The sequence below is a fragment of the Linepithema humile genome, chromosome 7 (genome assembly GCF_040581485.1).
Source record: "Linepithema humile isolate Giens D197 chromosome 7, Lhum_UNIL_v1.0, whole genome shotgun sequence".
NCBI lineage: Eukaryota > Metazoa > Arthropoda > Insecta > Hymenoptera > Formicidae > Linepithema > Linepithema humile.
In genome coordinates, this window is record NC_090134.1 from 20,872,231 (window position 1) to 20,884,952 (window position 12,722).

Sequence of the window (12,722 nt, forward strand, 5' to 3'; positions counted from 1 at the left end):
ATATATTTATCGGCAACGTAAAACAAATTTGCAATAACTGAAATAAATAATTGCTAGAATTTAAGGAAAGAGTACTTACGTTCTGGTCGTACAGCTATGGCGTTGCGCGCTAGTACGCAGATAACCATTAGCGTAAGTAAGAAGGACATTTTACCAGCCATGATTGCACAGTTGCTTCTGCAACTATCAACTGTCGGATTTCTTCGTGGAGATTAATATTCGAGAACTCGGTAACACACTATGCAGATTATGCACCAGTTTAATGTCATATACGCTCGGATTCTGTTTATAAAAGCTGCGCAGTGTGCACGAGAGGGGATTATCATTTTAACGACTAAACTACACCAGTAAGTGCCACCATATTTATGTACGTAAATTTACAAGCATTGTTGCTTATCTATGCAAATATTTCCGCATTTTTGTGTACGCAGAGTCTATCATTCGTATCATGCATACGGGAAAAAGTGTGACCGAAATATTTCTTCACAAGCATAACGGCATACACGCAGTGACGATAGCACTAATAGTTAGGCGCAGTAAAAAATAACAACGCTCTATAATTTAGCGGTCACATGCTACAGCTCTCACTTTGTTTGCATAATGTTATCTTTCCATTGCAAAGTTTATCAAGTCTGACATGTGGCAATTTTTTTTTTTTTAATATCGAATGTCGTGCCGTCACGTTTTGCGAGTCTCTTCTAACGAAAAGTTCATTCTAACGATAACCGCAAGGCCAGTGAAAATTGTATTACACGCAATAATGGATGACAAACATGCGATGGATTGTAGCTTGAGATTAATTTACTTTATAATTTTCTCATGTCTGCAGAAACTAATCTTTTTGGCAATTGCCGGTACTTGCATGCAGTCGACAAACAATACGACATTAATTTTCAATTATTTTGCTTCATATGTGGATTTATATGTATGAAATAAATCGTGAAATACGCGTTTGGAGCCACACGTACCGTACGATAAGTGCGCAATCTTCCTCGAGTAACAAGCCGCGTCATTTTTCCGCCTACATACGGGGCTCCCGTCTTTATCTTTTAGCCTTTTTTCTGCGCAAAGGCACCCTTCCTCTTTTGCAATCAACCGCTATAAAGACCCTCACGTATAGTCTCTCTCATCCCAAACCGTTCTCCGTACCGCCCGCGCTGTACCACTTATCGATACTAGCTTCGGGCGTTCAACGTTGCTGAACTCTAGTGCCTGTTACGTCCGATCCCTGACTCTTTGTTCGACCGTTATCGTTAAGAACAAAAACCATCGGAACAACAGCGACAAGGATAGAAACCGACCGAGCGCACTTTCAAAAGCACTGTTCCCCGCTTATGTAAGATTCGTAAGCCTCGAGGAATTCAGCGTCCGTCGGTTTCTAACGCTGCCGTATTAATGCTTCGATTTGCATACAATCGGAGCTGATCTTTCGACCAAGCACAACGAGAATCATTAGCCACTTTTGGAGCAATTAACGACCGCGTGTGATCTCAACAATTTGCTGAAATTTGCGAAAGGGAATCCCGAATGAATTATTTTACACATTTGTTACGTAATAGACATAGCTTTTCTCATAAGGTTGAAAATGCAGCTGCGCTTGCACGTTTTCGCGGTATCCACATGTGGATACTGAATTAAGAAAAATGTAAAATGTACATTCGTCACACTTCCGAGTCCAAGAGGGGATCATAAATCCTTTCGTGTCGCACGTCGTTCTCAAAAATTGATAGATTGCTGCGAGGAATGCAACGGGTGAGCGACAACAACCGTGACATCCCCGGAGATGCATAAGCCGCTCTCGGAAATATTTTAACGATTTAAATTATATGAGTTACGACGTGTACGAAGCGACGTGCACGCATCGCTGTAAAATCAGAAGCATTATTGCCGTTAAAACGCGTGTCGTAACCTGCACTAAATCGAGGGGGGGAAATCGCGAGAGTCGAGTAGCTCGCGTCGCGCGAGCAACTTCGCCGACGAAACGAATACAAATAGAATGGCGATAATGCCGTTACGCGGCTGTACATCGCGATCGATACTTCCATGATTTAATGAACGTCGGCGGTACACCGGTAACCGGGTGTTTTACGATAATATTATACAGTTCGTACCGTCGCGGTCCCACGCCGCGCCATTGTCTGAATCGGTGGGGACTAGACTTCCTTACCTGGCCACTCCGACGAGCATTACTCTTGTCTAAACAATGGATGCCGTTCGGGTGGATATTAATTACGGATTGGTTAGCACCGAAAATATCCGCTGGTGTACAATGGTAATCGTAAGTTGGGACACGAATCATCCGACTTTGAATGCGCGTTTTAACTAGCGACTTTAGGTCACTTCGGAATACGTAATTTCCATAATATTGAATCTACGTAAGCCGCATCTCAGCAATGACCATTCGTTCCTTTCCTATTTTTAGCTCAATTATTTATTTATGCGTATTTAGAAAACAAAAAGATGAATAATAGCTCTGAATTATCCCCTAATCCTGTATTTTTATTAGATTTCGATTCCCGATCGACACATCCGAAATTCAAATGTGTGCAGAAATCATCTCGGATTGCTGTAATAAAAAAATTTATTATTTTTTATGCTAACCAATCCAACGATATTCGAGATGCTCTTAGCTAAACGAACACGTTCTGCGGCAAGTAAAAAGATTATCTTTAAGACTTGGCGGAGAAAAGCTCTCGCGCGTTAAGATGCGATATCATGATAATCAGGAGTTTTTATAAGAACGAGATTACTTTTACATTCTCCTCTTGCTTTTCGCAATAGATTTTCTACGTAATAGTATCGTAATTGACAACATAATTATTGTCGCATTCTCATTATTCATAATTATGACAACGCGTAATTAACGGCGCAATGTAATTTTCAGTTGCTTTTAACGCGCTTAAAAAGCCGCAGGTGTGAGAATATAATAAAGTCGAAAATTATCATGTCGAACGCTTTCGAAAATAACTCTCACGGCCGAATTCATCCCGCTCGTGATTTCGGTGAAAATAAAAATATCACGAAACTCAGGAGAACAGGTGCAATTTTTCGTCCGGCGTTCAAGGCAAGCCGGTTGCCACCTGTTTCAATACGATCCTTACTCGAAGCCCTTGAAAAATACATTCCTTCTTGGCTCCAGCTCTATAAAACTGGCCATCTTCTCATCAACTAGGACAGTTTTATCCGAGTAATCTTAGAAATGGAAAATATTATCGTCAGATCGTCTTCGAAATGAAAAAGATTGGAATAAAAAACGAGTTCTAGTTTCTATGAATCGTTAGAGAAATTGAAATCTAATAATTTCAACGTTTTTGATCGCTTCTTCGGATTGAATATTGTCGGATGTGTGATAATTTCCGATGAAAGGAAGCCAAGTATATCTTCGACGTGAAATAATTATTCTATCAAGATAAAGTGATATCGATTGACGGATTTAATTGCGCTGAAACGAAATATGCGAAATGCTGTATCCTGAAATTGATATTGAAGAGATTGAGCCCTCGGTTCTCTTTAATTCGCCTTTAAGTAAGTAACCCGAGAGATTTCGTATCTGATTATTTCGCGGGGAAGAGCTATATTCGATTAGCGGAGTAATATTTCTCCGGAGGTAACAACTCATTCGGTTTTAACCGTAATCCTTTCCGCCGAGCTTTCGTTTTGCGAATTCCATTTAAATTCCCGCATAATAGCCTTGTTGTACACATATTGAGACGCCGTCGAAAGCCGAGAAACACGACTTCGATCGCATTGCCGTAGCTATCGGAGCGACCTTTGCGTCATTCTTGCCGATCATCAAGAGACATTTGATATATATAAAATAGGCCGTTCTCAGCTCGCTCGGAGATCGATACGATAATCGCACGGCCACGAAGTCTTCGAAGTCGCTTGCACTTGATTTACAGCTTCCTGCCGCATGGATCGTGCACCAACAGCGGCAGTAGAAGCAGCAGCAACGGCAGCAGCCGCACCGGCAGTAGCGTCGGCAGCACGAGCAATTCAGCGCGCGGTGAATTGTGCTGAGCTCGTGCTGGCAAGACGACGTACGAGTGATTTGCATGCGCACTCACGGCCCGTGGGAGGAACGGGCATAATTTGGCAGGTAAGCCGTTCGCCACGGCCGGCGTATCGCCTGTGACGTTTGGTCAACGACAATTAACAGGCTTCGGCGTCCGTCGAATCGCGGTAACGGTCGAACATCAGCCGTGAGAGACTTTCACGAAAGAGTGACCGGAGTGGAACGGCATTCATCGAGAATTACCGTATACGCGCTGTTCTAAAGAAACGGCATAGGGGGGGGGGAGCGGAAGGGGGGGGGGTGCACTTGAATTTTATTTATCTTAACTCGATTGAATTTCGTTGAAATTAATTTAATAAAAGTAATCGCATCAGTGAAAGCGCTTCGAACGGAAGATTTAAAATTCAATCTGAGTTTTAATTACCGACGACATTATTCTATGACATAGAAAATTGAAGAGTTAATTAAAAGGTTGTACTACAAATAGAAGTGCCTGATTACATTTTCGAGAAGTGGCTGCTAAATTTCAATTTAATTTCGTAAATTAAATAAAGCTCGTTTGTGAGATTTACAACTGCGTAGCGAAGCTACAGGCGACTACACAATGATGAAGCATTTGCAATAAAACACACAGTTTCGGTACGGTAATTTATGATGAGAGTTGATAAAATTTTAATAAAATATTAAACAAACATACATCGACAATCACGATAGTTTGCCGATAGCGAAAATTAAAATTAATTAAAGCTTTTACTTAGTAATTGATTTAATACTAATGCATAATCAACGATACGGTATGTTTTCATAATTCGTTGCTCGTCAAATATATTCAGCGTTTAATACCGCTCAATTTGTATATTATTATTAATACGTTTATCTCTCTAAAATAACGTATTGACGACATGTGCCTTGAATAAAGTACCACGCAAAAAAAATTAAAAAAATGATATTTATATACTTTTGACGATTGCAAATATAATACGTAACAAACTTTCGTTCTTCATCGTGGCCTTATTAACGCAATCTCGATAATGATCGCGTACAACTTGAAGGTAAACGAGTAAAATATGCGATGGGCAGTACGTGTATCCCTTTGCTTCTTTCTTTATATCGGTCGTTAGAAAAGTGCTAAATGTCTGGAAATGATCGTGCTCGATAATTGATCGCCACTCAATAATAATTACATCGGAGCCCGTAATTGAAATCTTTATAGCCGGTTTATGCATCCGTATGCGCGTTTATAAACGCGTTTATTTCCCTTTTACGATCGCGACGCGCATTTACACGAATACGTATTAATGTCACGGGCGGACATAACGGTGATATCACCTGACAAAACTTCGTCAATAAAAGACCGCGTCAAAGAGCCGCTTGATGTACGTTGCGAATAGTCGACTGGATTAAGTTCGCGAAAGCGGAGATTTGAACGCGATCTCTTAATGACTCCCACGATTTCGACGGGTGTGGTTGAATGCCGGCGGAAACGACGCGCGTTACGTGCTACGAGGAGGATCTCTCCGGCTCGCAGCTTTAGGAAACTGAATCTCGAGTTCGACGCTGTCGCCGTTCTGTACGCTTCGCGCGTGCGACAGTCGTCGTTCCCAGCATCAAGACTGCAACAGCGCGGGGGCCGGTGTCCTTTAGATATAAATTCAAGTGAAACTCCTCTTTCACACGGTATCAATGACGGAGAACACATTCAGACCGGGTATTCTCGCTGCTGTTCGCTCTGTTCCTGCGTATCGCATCGCATTGTGCTTCTCCGGCAAAGCCTACCAGCTTACCGCTACCTAGAACGAGACCGACAACGAAGAGGACGACGACTACGGCTGTGACTGCGACAACGACGACGACGACGACGACGACGACGGCAACGAGGTTCCATTTAATTAAGTTTGCATTGTACCAAAGTGCACGCTGCGGCGAAAGATCCTTATCGAAGTCTCGCGAGATATGACGACGGCTGCGGGCTGGCGCGCTTATCACGAGCGATCTACTCGAGCAAATGAACGGACGACCGCTCGCGTTCGGAGATTCGCTCCTAACGAGATCGAGAAGTCTATCGACAGTATTGCCGCTTCCTTCTGATAGCTCAAGAACGTATGCCACATGTTACGGCCAAGTTCCACTTCCGCCGCGAATCTAGGCTGATCTCGATCACTCGCAGCGACAATAATTAGAAGTTTCAGAAGCTACTAGACGTTCGAGGTAGATTTCTCTGGAATATCTAGAATTTCTCCGAGTAAAAGGTGAAATGTACTTCTGATCGACGCGACTTGATGATTGTACTTCTATGTTTGCACAGTCTGTAGAAAAATCCCACCTACAGTGATCAAAATTAACAATGTTTGTACGTCACCGAGGATGATTTTTTCTCCAAATATTTGCTTAATCAAGAATCGTGACTTCTTTGCAGATTCTTTCCATTCCCGCTTTTAACATATATCAAGGCGAAAAACACGCTTAATCAAATTGTTAAACAAACAGAAAAATAAAATTGTACACACGTTTATTACAAATAGAATTTTAAAAATATATATTCTGAAATATTCATTAAAATGGATAAATAGGAATTAGGATGTTGCTATTTAAAAAGAGTTTCAAACATGATGGATAAATTCGCTGCAATAGATGTATTATTTTATCGTCTCGTTGAACAAACTGTCGATCGCACGATAAATTTATCAACGAACAATTAGCTTAATCAGATTGTCACAGATTCGAGAAAAATTAGCGAACAATTCCGCCACGTTGTACTTGACAATGCATGAAATTTCGTTGATCACACATGCATTAATCTCTGGATTTTCATCTGCGTAAATTAAATTAACTGTAAGCACATTTCTGCCATTCTGTTTTGACACGATAATCAGCCGTGCTTACGTGTTGCTATTTTAAAACATCGAAACCCGGTAAAAGAACATTTTATTTGGTTATGCATGTTTTTATGTACGATCTGCTGCACGACAAACAGTTCACAAGATATTCGCCGCGTTATAATGACGTTAATATAAAATGATATCTATCGCATGAATCTTACTTTATATTTGTAGATTTGCAGGATTTCGCAGCTATATATATGTTATAATTTCTAACACTTTGAAATAAACTGACGTGACGTTAATACGAAACTCCATAAATGTTGTAGATTCCTTTAAAAGTTCTCCATCTTGCTACCTCTCTAGTCTGAAACTTCTTTAATATTTTAATGGTGGTAAGCTAAGCCCGGATCAAAGCCGGTTTACAGGACGTGTTTGTGATTTAAGAACTACCTATTTCACAGACTGTACTTAGAAATAATCATCTTTGCATTTTCGTAGGTTTATTATTCACATCGTTTGTCGGCCTGTCGTAGAAATCGCTAATAATAGTACCATTATAATTTTTACACGCTCCACGCGCATTTGCAAGTTTGCAGTTTACAACTTTCTTCTGGCATTATAAGGTTTTACGTGTATTATTTATATCGGAGCTGCGTGTAATATCCGGTTGTACACGTTTCTGACCTATCACGTTATGATAAATGGCCCAACACTTACATTTGCGAATGATTTTCTCGCAGGTAGCGTACCCGTACTTTATCGTGTCGGCGCTACATGTTATTAAAACATCGACATACACGTCAAGATTGCAAAATTCTACATTTTGCAAAAAAAGTTGTAACGCACGACACAGTTTTCTTACAATGTTACCAATGTTTTATGTTTTCCGATGATTAAATATCCAATTCTGATCGCTTACTTGTATTATTTTGAAACACAAAAGCCCGAAACAATAAATTATTTTCTGCCGGTGATGTGGAAATGTTTCCATTCCGCTTTAATGAACCGCATCGCGCCAATGTGCTACGAAACTGGAAACTTACCGTATAACATTTGACAACGATGCTACGCGACCGCAAGGGAAAATGATTCGGGGGTCCTTCCGCTTCTGGGAAATCCGTGGAATGTTTAATAGTCACGCGAATTCACGGCGTCTCAGGTTATATCGCTAATGAATTATCCGGTTACAGCGAATCGCGGCTCTCCGAGGAAATCGATGTAACGTACTCTGGATGCTCTTCTACGTGAACCGCATCGCGTACGTAAACACGAAGTACTGCAATTTCATCGAGGCAAATTGCGCGTCTTCCACTCGCAGAGCAATATCCGCCAGTGCGCAAAATGATCTAGCTTCCTGAAGCACGATTACAACGCAACGACATGTGCATTGATGTACTTATTACTGTATATATATATATATATAACACATAAAAAACAAACAAAACAGTTTGGAAAATCTGCGAAAGTTGCAGATCAAACTGATCCGACTCACTCTTATTTTTTTTCCCCTTTCACAACGTCAAATCCGGACGATGAAGGGTGTTTGCCGCGGGGAGTCACCGTGTGACTGCTGGAACTTCGGTAAGTCGCATTATCGGAAGGTCGGGCGTTCGGAACCGCCGCACTCTCGACAACACGGCATCGATCGAGGTTGCGGGAACCGCGACGGAAGAAGAACCAGTTCCGGGTGAACGGCGGCGAAGCTGCGCCGCCCGACCTCGGCGGAGTTAAGTAATTTGTCGTTGCCGATGGGTTAATGTTATCCATCACTAAGCGCGGGAATTTACGATGTAATAAGGCCGCGTAGCGATTCCCGCGATCTATCTCGAGTGTCTCGCAGCACTAACCTCCTTTATCCATTCTATCCTCCTCCCCCTACCATTTATCCTTATCGCGGGTTGCCATCGACCCCCTTCGCGATCCATCGCTCGCGATGCGTCGCGCCTTCTAAAAAAAACCGAGCTTCTTACCGCGCTATCGAGTAACGATTAATTAGTATGATCGAGCCAGCGGATGAGAAGATTGGTGGCCGTGCGAACGGATGGTTATCGCCGAAAGATATTCCTCTGTTATCGCGCGATCTTCTCTCCGGCGCCCAACGATTTCTGAGAACGGCTCTCGGTTCGTTGGCAATCTTGGAACTCGGTGGAATCCCTTGGTACCGTGAATTCTCGTTATTACACGACCCCTTGAAATATCCGCGTTGTAAAGACTATCCCGGAACTATCGCGTTTTCTCCCAGCTACAGATATTTATTCCAATCTTTTTGCAAAGAAAGGCCGACAGTTGAGATAGTTCTGTCTGTTGGTCTATGAAGAAGCTTTTCCTGTTTCAGAAAAAAAAAAAAAAAGAACGATGGATTTCCGACGGCAACTAGATACGAATAAAATATCCCCTTTAAAAACGTTACTCCGCGCGTATTCTCCACAGCGCGCGGATTAACTCTCACGAGGAAAAATCAAACTGCACATTTTATGAAGCGGGCGAGAAACGCCCTCCTTCTTCGGGTGCAAGCCGTTCCGGCAAATCGATCGCATTAAAGCTCGGAAAACCGCACGACCGAATCGTGCTTGGCCACGATCGAGCCGACAAACGAGGCGGCTAAAGGAGCGCGACGGAGGAGAAGGAAGAGCGTCGGTTCGCGGCGACGCACCCGGCGAACATGATCGACTGACATTTATTGCCGCTATAGAACAATGCGGAATTATTGCCCGGATCGAAGTAGCTATTGTTATTGCCACCGTTAACGTCGGTGATTCTCGAATATATCGGAGACGCCGGGCTCTCCAGTCATCCGATCAGCGAACGGTACACCTCAAGAATGTATAGATAATGCGTGAAGCGCAATTAATAAGCGTCATTCAATTAACACGTATATTAATAAGCGTGTATCGGTATCCTCGTCAAGTATATTTGACATCGTTGAACTACTTTATTAATAGGTCAGTTCGATCAAGCTGTTAGTGCGGCATTATACTAGACCAAAGATTCCCAAACTATGCTGACCGCGGAATTCTGGAGTTCCGCAAAATCCCTCACAGAGTCCATGTTATCTTAACCGACCGAATAATTAAATGTGTACGCATAATTTTGCGGCGAATAAATTCAAGACTGTGCAGTCAGATAGTTGCGATAACAGCTGTTTTAAACAAAAATTTAATATTTACTCGACTCGATTCAGCGAAACGTTATACCACAACTACCATCGCATATGCGAAATGTTATTGTACTACAGATTGATTTTTCGATAAGTTATCGCGCGAACTAATCGAAATTCGAATCAGATTTTTCACTCTGAATGTCACACACAGCGCGATACGATGAAATATATTGCTCGCAAAAGATGCGTCGTCCCGCGAGTATTTTCTGCATCCAATAAGTGCGGCTTCGCGCTACTTAAGTTACGATCGTTCGCACATTACACATTTTTTAATCTCGAATAATTATTAAAAAAATTATTACCACTTTGAGAATCTCAGAATAAGCGTGACCACAATCATAATCAATATATCGCATTTCACAGCTGTGATATGTACATATTCAACTGAAGAGAAATATTAATACAAACAAAAATATATTTTTCGTTAACAAAATATTACAATGCTTACTTTTTTTATTACTTTGCTCAAAGATTATGAATGATACTAAAAAATCCATGTCCGAAATATGCAGCTGAAATAGTGTAACGGCACTAAATTGTAAGTGTAAAATGTAGTATATATATTAAAAATAAATGAAAAAATATATTCGTGACAGAAAGGATTAAACTTTCTCATGAATTATCAGGAAATGTAAGGAAAAGTTGCAAGCTATGTGTAACATCGGGTACGAACACCAGTTATTTTTTATACAGTATTTACGGTCCCCCTAGAAATTCAAGTTAAACGTAACTTTTCGGCCATGTCACAGCTTGTGAAGCATTACACACATTTGTTCTTTTTAGGCAGAAACTTTATGCATTAACACTATCCACAGGTACGGGAGTGCGCGATATAGCTGTTACGTCACGGTGTTACGGTCCACGTGGTTAAAGATGATTATGCAAAAGAAGTGCTGCGTGCGTTCTAATATTCTCACGCAACGCGAAAGTTTTACTTATTCAAATTTATTCATTACCTTTTTATGCATTACCCGCACATAATTAATATAAACGGAAGCATCTCGAAATTACCGCGCGGAATCTAATTTTTTCAATTACTCCAAAAAATAAAGAACTCGCAAAAGCTCAAAGATAAACAGATGAGTCGCGGAAATTTCTTGGATGTAAATGGCGCGAACAGATAAGTATTGTGTTTACTGGTATCTGTGAATAATTTGAATGATATTTCGATTTTCACTTCAATTCGTGTTGACTGTACTTAATGATAAGCGTCATTTTTATTATATGCGAATATTCATGTATTAAAATCATATCTGCAAGCAACGGTTCGAAAAAATTGCGCATAATTAATGCATGCATAATTCTGCAAGTTTATGCTATAAAAAAAAATTTCTGCATATTATTTTGTAATTTTAGCACTCAAGTGTTATCGCATCGTAAATGCTACCGATCTCGGGAAAGCAACTCGTCAACTGGAGTCACTGAAAGAATGCGTCTAAAGAATTGCCTACATGCGCTCGTAAAGATGTATTATCTTAATTGCTAATTTCAAGTTGTGAATGAACGGTGAATGCTGTAAAATGCGCGATGGAATAAGAAACATTGCGTTGCTTTGAGTGGTCTCATATTACTTTACGAGGGCCGAAATGAATTGCCGTGCTGGTAGTAACGACTTCTATTTCGAGCATCGCAAAAGGTCAGTAAACGATCGGCCGAAATATCGATCGCCGTGATCGCGTTTGTCACTCTGTCAAACTCCGATTGATTCCGCCCATTCACTTTGATCGCGTTGCGTCACATTGCCGACAAAGTGACAACGTTTCCATTTGCCAATCATGCTGCCGTACTCTCGTTACGTTCTCGTCGCGTCGCGCTGAAAATGTTCGCAGAAAAAGTCGCACCGAGCGTGAAAACAACATGACAGATGGAAGCGATTTCTAGCGCGAAATTGTCGACTGCTGTCTAATGACACAGTGACCGAACAAGTTTATCGTTCTCTTGGTCATCCATAATCGGCAGGCATCGCGCTGCACGCGAGTTTGTATCTCGACAAGAGATCTTGGGACGCGCTCTCGGGAAGCTTACGACAAATTTATGCACATACATACAATTTCATCTCCATAATATCAGCTTTTCTTTGCCAAGGGACGATAGAAATAGCGCCCGGGCGACACACGTTGCCGCGATCTAGGCTCGAAGCACTTACATTTTCGGCACCGTGGAACATCCCGACAAAGTTATGCGCAAACTAATAAAAATTATTAACGAGCACCGCGATGAGATAATAGTTCAACGGAAAATATAAACGGTTGTGGGCACTTTGCAAAGTTATAATCCTATTCCGAGATCCGAGGAATAATCCCGACGGAGATATTGAAAATTATTGCACTACCCGTACGAGCAACTTTGCAGCGTTGAAAATTACTTTCGCGATAGAATGCGCTGTTTCGATTATCGTGCCGCGATATTATCGTAGCAGATAACATTGTAACGTAAGGTGCATTAAACGGAAGTCTCGCTGCGGTATCGCGGATCGCGCACGCCGATTGACGGGACGTACTTACGCATTGTCCGCATAAGAGCAAAGTGCTTACGCACGCGAAAGTGCTTTAAGGAAATATCAAGCGTTTTACAGTCAATGCAATGTGTCTGAGCGGTTATATTAGATATCGTTGTTCTTTGTCGCGGTGCTTTTACGAAAAAGATTTGCGCGTGTGAGAAGCGTTTTATAATGATCTCGACGTAATTCTATGCTTGTATAATTATTAATTATTATTGTCGTGGT